The sequence below is a fragment of the Ascaphus truei genome, chromosome 3 (genome assembly GCF_040206685.1).
Source record: "Ascaphus truei isolate aAscTru1 chromosome 3, aAscTru1.hap1, whole genome shotgun sequence".
In the NCBI taxonomy this organism is placed as follows: Eukaryota; Metazoa; Chordata; class Amphibia; order Anura; family Ascaphidae; genus Ascaphus; species Ascaphus truei.
The window spans coordinates 125499138-125509447 of NC_134485.1; positions in this window are offsets into that span (position 1 = coordinate 125499138).

Genomic DNA, 10310 nt, shown 5'->3' on the forward strand with positions numbered 1-10310 from the left:
ATCACTTGTCTGTGTGCATAATGTATTGATGCACATACTGTACGTACAGTACAGTATTTAAAAAAAGTTTTTTTTTAAATATGGCAGCTTGAACTTATATATGCAGCTGTAAACTTATACTGTACTTGTATACTTGTACTGTATAGTGTAATACAGGAAGTAACTGTAGTAAATTATATTTACCTTCATTATTAACTTTGACAAACGTGTGGTGATGAGCCACTGTCAGTCCCGTAGTCTTCATTGTACCCATAGTTGATAGGTGAAAGCGGGCCTGCTACACCTGTAGTAGACAGCTGATGAAGCTGGAAATCTTTTTGGTACATGCAAGCTTGCTGGAAGATTTGCAGTATTGTGGTGGGGACAGATAGCAAGGATTGGCATTCACCAGGTTTTGTAAGCCGGTGCAGGCGACGGTGCAAGCGCTCTTGCCGGCGCAGTTGCATTGCTGGATTGGGATTGACAAATTTTATATGGATTCAACACGGACTTTTTCCTTTTGAAGTTTCCATGCTCAAACACAATGGAAAAATCTGGTATAAATCTCCGAGGTCACGAGAGGTCACTCTTACGTGCTGCGCTGATTGGCTGAGGCAGTAGCTGCACTCCAGGAAGTTCGGGCTGTTTGTTCCATCTCCACAGCTGGGGCTGTCTGGATGCCTTTGCTCCTACTTGTGGTTCCAGTTCACGCTACTCTGGTGAGTGCCTGCCTCCCCCTATTTAGTCCTTTGCCCAGCATCTGTGTCCGTTTATACACTGTGCAGCTCAGTATTGCATCTAGGTGTTACGCCGGTGCTGCCCGCAGACCAGACCCGTCCCCTGTACTGAAGGGGGAGGTAGGAATACACGCACCTGCAGTAAAGGGAGCGTGTCCAGAGTGTGGTATTAAGCGTTGCCAGGCCAGATGTAAGTATCGTAGACAATACTTGCCGGTACCGGGTATAGGAGTAAAATAGTGATTGCCTTGCCGAGGTCAGGGAGCAGAGAGATGAGGAGAGCCGAGGTTCAAGCCGTGATCGTGGGATGCCAGAGAATACGTAGTCTGAGGAGAGCCGAAGTCGAGAGCCAAAAGGGGTAGTCGTACGAGCCGTGTCAAAACCTGTAGTAACCGATAGTACACCAAACACTTCCATACAGAGACTATGTTGAGCGATGAGTGAGGGCTCAGAGTTAGAAAAGGGGAAGGGAAACACAAAATGGATGTGCACCCTAAAAGAATTCACTTATATGCACACCAAACTAATGTAAAAATTAACTTTTAATAAGTACCTTAAAACATATATTACCAAAGTAATGTGTAATGTGGATTAAAAGTATATTAAATCAGAAATATCTGGCATCTGTGTCTTTAATTATTGAGTCGTGCTGTCCCAGATGTCCACTTAGTATTAGTGGGATACAAAAGACAGAGGATGCTAGGAGTCAGGGTGTTAACCCCTCTGGAGCAACGATGAGACCCAGTAGTGAGAATATATAGTTGTTCACAGATAGAGCTTCCTTGCTAGATAGACCAGCGCTACGCACTGCAATAAGGGCGTTGGTGTGTTGAAGTGCAAGTGCCTGGGTAGTGAAGCTAGCACATACAGTGTAATGATAATACAGACACTGCAACATATATCCACCAGACACAGCAGTGCTGGGGTGAATAACACAGAGATAACTGTGAAAGCACCTCACATAGAGTGCAAGGAAAGCAGGCACACAAACTATGAAAATAAATAAATAAACGACTATCTGCTAGGGTCTGCAAAGTTAGAACCAGGAGACTACAGACACTACATTAAAACAGCTCCAAATAGGAGACTGACAACATTGCGCGTCCAACGCGCGTTTCCCTCCAGCAAAGGAGCTTCTTCAGGGACAAATCTTACTGGGGGAGAGAGGTCTGAACCCTTTTATACACCTTCAATACCCTAATTACAAAATCAATTGCTGTCAGCTGTTGCACATGCGCACTGATCTCACTCACAGACTGACTCAGCAAAGTACTCAATCACCAATAAACGAATTATCAGAGAAAGTTCCATGGTTTGTATCTTTATTTAGGCATATTCCCAACATAAACCGGCTGTTTGTAGGGTTTTTTAAAGCCATAAACCGTGATCGCCATATCCAGTGTCTAATGCGCATGTGCAGGGACTTAGACAGTATTTCCTTTCTAGTCCGTGCACGTCGCGCGTGCGCGGGGACTTTGATGTATTTCCATGCTTTTTCGTCTCCATTGCGCATGCGCGAGGACATAGAACGCATTTCTATATTTGTGCCAGTACATGGCGCATTATATCGTGCCACCGCGCATGCGCAAGAACTTAGAGTTATAGACGGTCTACCCTCCGTCATAGTGCGCATGCGTTGGGACTTAGAAATAATTCCGGACGATTGCATACAGCGCTAGTGCGAACTGCGCATGCGTAAGAACTTAGAATTTATTTCAACGATCTTTGTGTACTGCGCATGCGTGGGCACTTAGAAATTTTTTCGCGATTCTTGGTAATTTCTATAGCGCATGCCCGGAGACTTTGAAATTATGTCAGAAACTGCCCTTCGGTCTACCCTCCGTCATAGTGCGCATGCGGAGGGTAGACCGGAGGGCACGTTATAATGCGCCATGTACTGGCACAAATATAGAAATGCGTTCTATGTCCTCGCGCATGCGCAATGGAGACGAAAAAGCATGGAAATACATCAAAGTCCCCGCGCACGCACGACGTGCACGGACTAGAAAGGAAATACTGTCTAAGTCCCTGCACATGCGCATTAGACACTGGATATGGCGATCACGGTTTATGGCTTTAAAAACCCTACGAACAGCCGGTTTATGTTGGGAATATGCCTAAATAAAGGTACAAACCATGGAACTTTCTCTGATAATTCGTTTATTGGTGATTGAGTACTTTGCTGAGTCAGTCTGTGAGTGAGATCAGTGCGCATGTACAACAGCTGACAGCAATTGATTTTGTAATTAGGGTATTGAAGGTGTATAAAAGGGTTCAGACCTCTCTCCCCCAGTAAGATTTGTCCCTGAAGAAGCTCCTTTGCTGGAGGGAAACGCGCGTTGGACGCGCAATGTTGTCAGTCTCCTACTTGGAGCTGTTTTAATGTAGTGTCTGTAGTCTCCTGGTTCTAACTTTGCAGACCCTAGCAGATAGTCGTTTATTTATTTATTTTCATAGTTTGTGTGCCTGCTTTCCTTGCACTCTATGTGAGGTGCTTTCACAGTTATCTCTGTGTTATTCACCCCAGCACTGCTGTGTCTGGTGGATATATGTTGCAGTGTCTGTATTATCATTACACTGTATGTGCTAGCTTCACTACCCAGGCACTTGCACTTCAACACACCAAAGCCCTTATTGCAGTGCGTAGCGCTGGTCTAACTAGCAAGGAAGCTCTATCTGTGAACAACTATATATTCTCGCTACTGGGTCTCATCGTTGCTCCAGAGGGGTTAACACCCTGACTCCTAGCATCCTCTGTCTTTTGTATCCCACTAATACTAAGTGGACATCTGGGACAGCACGACTCAATAATTAAAGACACAGATGCCAGATATTTCTGATTTAATATACTTTTAATCCACATTACACATTACTTTGGTAATATATGTTTTAAGGTACTTATTAAAAGTTAATTTTTACATTAGTTTGGTGTGCATATAAGTGAATTCTTTTAGGGTGCACATCCATTTTGTGTTTCCCTTCCCCTTTTCTGATTCACTTTTCAGTTCGCAGTTTGCACCCATCTTTTTGATTACCTCACTTACATATTTGACTACATTATACAATTGGTATGGTCCTGTGATCACTCCCCATCCCTCTGTTGTTTCTATGAGGGCTCAGAGTTTCTAGATAAGGCTGGGCTGACCAATCAGGGATGGAGGCGGGTCAGGAGGACTGCAGGGAGCCTCTCTGGATAGGTGTGGCTGATACAACCCAGGTGAGCACTGGTAGCACTCTGATTACACCCGTGCGGTGTATGGGGGCGGAGCCTCACAGCAGGAGTGGAAGTAGAAGAGTGGATGCTGGGCGTGCGCTCTGTAAGATGCGTCTGCACGCGACCAGCACTGGAGGAGGACACACGTGTGCGCATGGGACGGAGGAGCTGACGGCCCGTGGAGGCAGGTAAGTGGAGGTTGTGCTGCGCGCCCTGAGTCTCCCTGAGGGTAGTCTGTGTGTTGCGCAGACGGTGCTGAGAAATCAGATTCCTAACAGTACCCCCCTCTTCAGGAACGGCCTCTGAACGGTCCTCAAAAGGTTTCTCCGGAAACCTCCTTCTGAAGGCTCTAAGAAGAGCCGGGGCGTGAATGTCCTTTAAAGGAACCCAAGACCTCGCCTCGGGTCCAAAACCTTTCCATTGTACCAGGAACTGGAGTTGACCCCTGGACACGCAGGAATCCAATAGAGATTGAACCTCATACTCTTCGTTATTTTGGATGATAACTGAATCCGGCTTGCGAGTCTGGTCTGGGAACAAATGATTGGAGACGAAAGGTTTTAAGAGAGAAACATGAAAAACATTGGGGATTCTCATGTTCTAAAATAGGAAAAAGGCGACTCACGGGTGGCTTCATTCTTGGCAGAATTAACAGCATACTCCCCCCAAGGAAGGAGTTGAGTCCAATCATCCTGGGAATCAGAAATAAAGCATCTTACAGCTGCGGGCGCCTTTATCCTAGTGCGGACGTAGCGGCGCAACTCTGATAACCGCGGGCAGATGCAGTATTTTTTTTTTTTACGGAGTATATTGCGGTATTTTAGCGCTCGTAATATTAGCATTTTATTAGCGCTGTCTGCAATACTGCAATACTGTCTAAAAACTCGGGGGGGGGCGTTCGCGAGCTGTTGTCTTCAAAGTCTAATGCTTTAACAGTTCAACCTAAGTCAGTACACAGTCTGCGTGTGCGCGCAGTAATTGTAAATCTGCATATTTATACATGCACGTGCAGTGCTGTATGTCTCATTTGAAAATTGTTGAAACGCATAGGCGTGTACTGTAACAGTATCACATTTCGGCATATACAGCGCTCTCCCCTCGCTCGCCCCGCACACACACAGGATAATTTATTTCACTGCAGTATTTCAACTTCTTATCTTATCTACAGTACAGAACACCTCTCCCACACCATTCCTTTGAATGTGTGTCTTTCTGGTTTCAATCACATTCCTGCTTGATAGCTAATGATTACTGTGCATGCGTCTGTAACTTCGCCACTGCTTGCTTGCGAAGTTCAAGAGTGAGAGACCAAAAAAAAAATATATATATTTTTTTCCTCCTCTTTTTTTATTTTTATTTTTTCCACAAGCCTGCCTAAACCATCTTGATATTACGATATTCAATCTGTGCTGTATCTTTTGACTGCAACACTGTGCGTTTGACTGCACATGGTTGATTTGTGTGCTTTTTATGTATTTGGGGGTGTAGAGATCAAATTATTATGATGACCTGCCTTTTGATAATATGCCATTTCTTTGAATTGCAGTACAGCTAATCCTTCATGCAGCTATACCCTGTACCCCCCTCCCCCACTCACACACACAAGGCTCGCTCAAGGATTTAAACCTCTTATCGACAGATACCTCTCCAGAACCATTCCGTTTCTAAAGCTTGTCATTATGTTTTTAATCGTCCGTCCCTAGCCAAGAATCACCTCTCTGCGCCTGCATGCCTAATTTTCCTATTGTTGGATTTGAATCACCTCTCTGTAATCCTCTTTGGGATGGGAGCTAACTGATGATTACTGCGCATGACTCACCCATCCACCCCCCCAACCCTTTGAGGCTTTGTTTACGGTAACGCTTTTGATAATCCCTTCTCAAATTTGATATGTAAATCTGATTTGCACAGCACTGTGAAATTGAGAGTTAAAAAAAACATTATCTGATTTATGTTGTTGATGCAGTAAATTACCACTTTTTGTCATTCTTTCTTTTTCTTTGGTGTAGGTGTGGGGATGGCGGGGGGTGTCAATGATTATGATTATCATGAATGTAAAGAAATATTTATTTTATTTTATCAGGAACAAAAAATACAAATATACAAATAATCATGAATAATACAAAATGCAGTCTTTATTGAGTTCTTCCTCATTCTGTGTACAGTACAGTAGTTCATTGAGAGAGGAGAGGTTTTGTGTACATCATGACTGCAGTTTAGATACTGTACACTTAACTGTACAAAAAGTTCACAAACTTTACACGAAACCCCCCCCCCCCTCTCCCCCAGTCCATCCATTTTTTCTGAAAAGACAAGAAAACAAAAAATTAGTGCAGTTATGTGCATACTGTATTATGGCATTGTGTGCTGTATAGTACTGTCAAACTAGTCTATACTGTAACTACTGTATACTGTAACTTCTTTTAAATACTTTGCAACCAGATGGCTTGTGCTGCTCTTTCAGGAAAGAAAAAAATTGAGCAGTTAGGTGCATATTATGGCATTGTGTACTGTGAAGCTATTCCATATTGGACAACAGTATGCAGTTAGTACTGTCAAACTAGTCTATACTGGAACTACTGTATACTGTGACTACTGTTAAATACTTTGCCACCAGATGGCTGGTGCTGCTCTCTCAGTAAAGAAAAAAAATTGAGCAGTTACAGTAGGTGCATATTATGGCATTGTGTACTGTATAGCTACTCTATATAGGACTACAGTATGTAGTTAGTACTGTCAAACTAGTCTATACTGGAACTACTGTATACTGTGACTACTGTTAAATACTTTGTAACCAGATGGCTAGTGCTACTCTCTCAGGGGAAAAAAAATATGTGCCATACATACTTGTATCATACTGTACTTACCTTACTACAGTACTATATCATACTACCTTCCAGATGCTTGCCCATTACGCGTGATCACAATGGGCAACACAGTCACAATATGGTCAATTTATTTATTGCATCGTTCCACGGTGAGTACATGGTTCCAAAAACTCATTATGCCTTGCGCCAACTCATCCTTTTTGGAGGGTTTCACGACTTTTCGGATATGATCCTTCAGCTGATGCCAGACCATTTCGATAGGATTGAAGTCTGGCGATCTGTCATTGGAGGGAGGGGAAAAAAAGGACAATTAGCTAAAGAGATACAGTACACAGTAAAAACAGTGGGAAAAAATGAGACACGGTTACTTCACTTACACCGCTTGTGTCTTCACCCAGTTGATACCGCGCTCAAGAATATGCGCTGTTGACGCGGTGTGCTTCGGATCGTTGTCCTGGTAGAAACGGTGACCATCTGGGAACTCACGTGTGATGTATCCCACAATCTCAGGCTCAATTTTCTCTTGGAAAAAAGCTTTATTCATGATTCCTATAACAAGAAAAGAAAAGTGTTCAAAAAACTGCACACTAGTACAGTACAGTGCATAAGGCAAAAGCGTGTGACATACATTTTACTGTACCTTCAAAGATGACAATGCATCCTGGTCCACGCCTAGAGATGGCACCCCACACATGCATCTTCACTGGGTGTTTTTGACGCGGCTTCATAGATATGCGACCTTTTTTGTGGAATGCAAAGGTGGCAAATCTCTCCAGCGAAACAGTAGACTCGTCAGTGAAGATGCAATCCTGGAAAGTTTCTCCACTGTCAATCCATGCCTGGGCCTGGACCACTCTCTCGTTAACGTCCCTTATCATAGGGTACGCTCTGTAAGGACAAGGAATAATTTTATATGTACAGTACAGTTTCTTAAACAGCACTTTAACCTCCTGTACTGTCCAGTACTAATCTCACACGTCCATATTTCCATCCAATTCTGCGTCTCATGTTCTTTATGCAGGTCTCGGATACAGTGAGATTGTGATTTTGCTGCAGAGTGTATTTGACCCTTAAGGCACTCTTCTCATCATTCTCTTCACGTATTTTGTTGACCAGAAGAGTTGTCTCCCAACAGTGTACAGAAAAACAACAATCCGGTAAGTTACAGTGCAGTAGGCCACAAGTACAGCACATCATTTACAGTAAAAATAGTATAAAATGAGAGATCTACACAATACAGCTCAACCCCGTTATAGCGCGGTCCTCGGGGGCCACCCGATCCGACCGCGCTAGAACCGGGATCGCGCTAATTTTTTAAAAAAATGGCCGGAGGGAGGGAGGGAGGAAGGAGGGAAGGAAGAGGTAGCCGGAAGCCCTACACGTCCCCTGGCAGCGGCATCCATCCCCCTCCACCGGAATCCACTTCCTCCCCCCCCGAGGCCACCACACATACCGGCCCTCCGCACCCGCCCTCCACGGCATAATCAGTTTTGGGCCTAGCCCACGCGGCCCTCCGAGTCCCAGCCTGCTCCTCACTCACCCCCCCTTCTGGCATCCACACCACCCCCCTCACCCGACACCCCCCCTCCTACCGACACCCCCCCTCCTCCTGATGCAAGCTCTGCTCCGATCTCAGCAGCCGACACCAAAGGTAGGGAGGGGGAATGGGAGGGGTGGTGTGAGTGTGGTTTGAGTGTGGTGTAGTGTGCTTTGAGTGCTGTGAGTGCTGTGTGCTGTGAGAGTGTGCTGTGTGCTGTGTGAGTGCTGTGTGCTGTGAGCAGTTGATGGGAGTGTGTGTAGTGTGAGTGTGTGCAGTGAGAGTGTGTGCAGTGTGCAGTGAGTGCTGGTAGTGTGTTTAGTGTACAGTGTGCAGTGAGAGTGTGTGCAGTGTGCAGTGAGAGTGTGTGCAGTGAGAGTGTGTGCAGTGAGAGTGTGTGCAGTGTGCAGTGTGCAGTGTGCAGTGTGCAGTGTGCAGTGTGCAGTGTGCAGTGTGCAAAAAAAAATTGTAAAAAGAAAATTCGGGGTCCATGCTAAAACCGCATTATAAGCGAATCCGCGTTATAGCGGATCGCGCTATAACGGGGTTGAGCTGTATATAGTTCTATTAATATGCAGCAATATAAACAATAATAGATATACTGTATTATATACTGTAGTTATATAAATATTCCGAAATAACTATAAAATTAGATAGATCTACACAATGTAGAAGTATAACAAATATTCAAGTCCTGGAACATTTGGGTAACAGTGATCTTAACATGGTCTCATTTGAAATAAATTATCAAAAAACAGATTACTTGGGTTCAACAAAGACCTTCAACTTTGGAAAGGCAGATTTTAATAAACTGAGGTCTAATCTAGTAGTAATTCAATAGGATGATGTTTTTGCAGGGAAAAATGTAGAAGATAAATGGGCAGTCTTTAAAACATTGTTAGAAAAGCACACTTATCAGTGTATACCCTTGGGTAATCAGTATAAAAGAAATAAGTCAAAACCAATGTGGCTAAATAAACAGGTAGGGGAGGAAATGGACAAGAAGAGGAAGGCGTTTAGATACTTTAAGTCAGAAGGGACAGAGACATCGTATCAGAATTATAAGGAATGTAACAAAAATTGCAAAAGGGCAATCAAATTAGCAAAAATGGATAATGAAAAAAGGATTGCAATAGAAAGTAAGGTCAACCCTAAAAAATTCTTTAAGTACCTTAATAACAAAAAAATGAGAAAAGAAAATATAGGACCCTTTCAGTGTGAGATGGGTAGGCAGATTATTGGAGATAAGGAAAAAGCTGAGGTATTAAACAAATTCTTTGCCTCTGTGTTTACCAGGGAAGAATCAAGTTCAATAGTAGTGCCGCAGGAGGAAGCCACAACCTCCATATTAATGAACAATTGGTTAACTGAGGAAGAAGTTCATAAGTGACTTGAAAAAATTAAAGTTAATAAGGCACCTGGCCCTGATGGCATACATCCAAGAGTTCTCAAGGAGTTAAGCTCAGTAATAGCAAAACCATTATATTTAATATTCAAGGACTCCATTTCTAAGTGGATAAGGGAAACTCCCTTAATTGGGTGCTCCATATACCACCAGTGCTACCATATATAGGCGTATAATAATGTCATTTAGAGCAGGGTTAACATCCTCCTTAGTAATAACACCAGCAACTCAAATTCCCTGAAGAGAGAAACAATGAGGCAACTATACACTGCCGACACGTTTAAATCGAGCAGGGCTAGTTCTGCAAGCCGGGGGATGCCCCGGCTTGCTAGCCCCACTCCCTCGGCGTGCCGCGCGTCACCGATGCGCGGTCACGCGTCATCGGGTGTCAGCGCCCCCTGCACGCGCGTCCAGGGCTCCCCAAGGGAGCCCTGGTGTCCCGCGATCGCGGGACGGCGGCAGGGGGTTCCGGGGGACCCGGCGGACCCGGCAGCGGTAGGGAGAGCGCCCCGATCGGAGGGCGCTCTTCCGCTGCTTCGGCGCGCGCCCGGCACCCTCCGGCGCACGCCAGGTTACTGCTGCGGCAGAGAACGGGCAAATGCTCGAATAA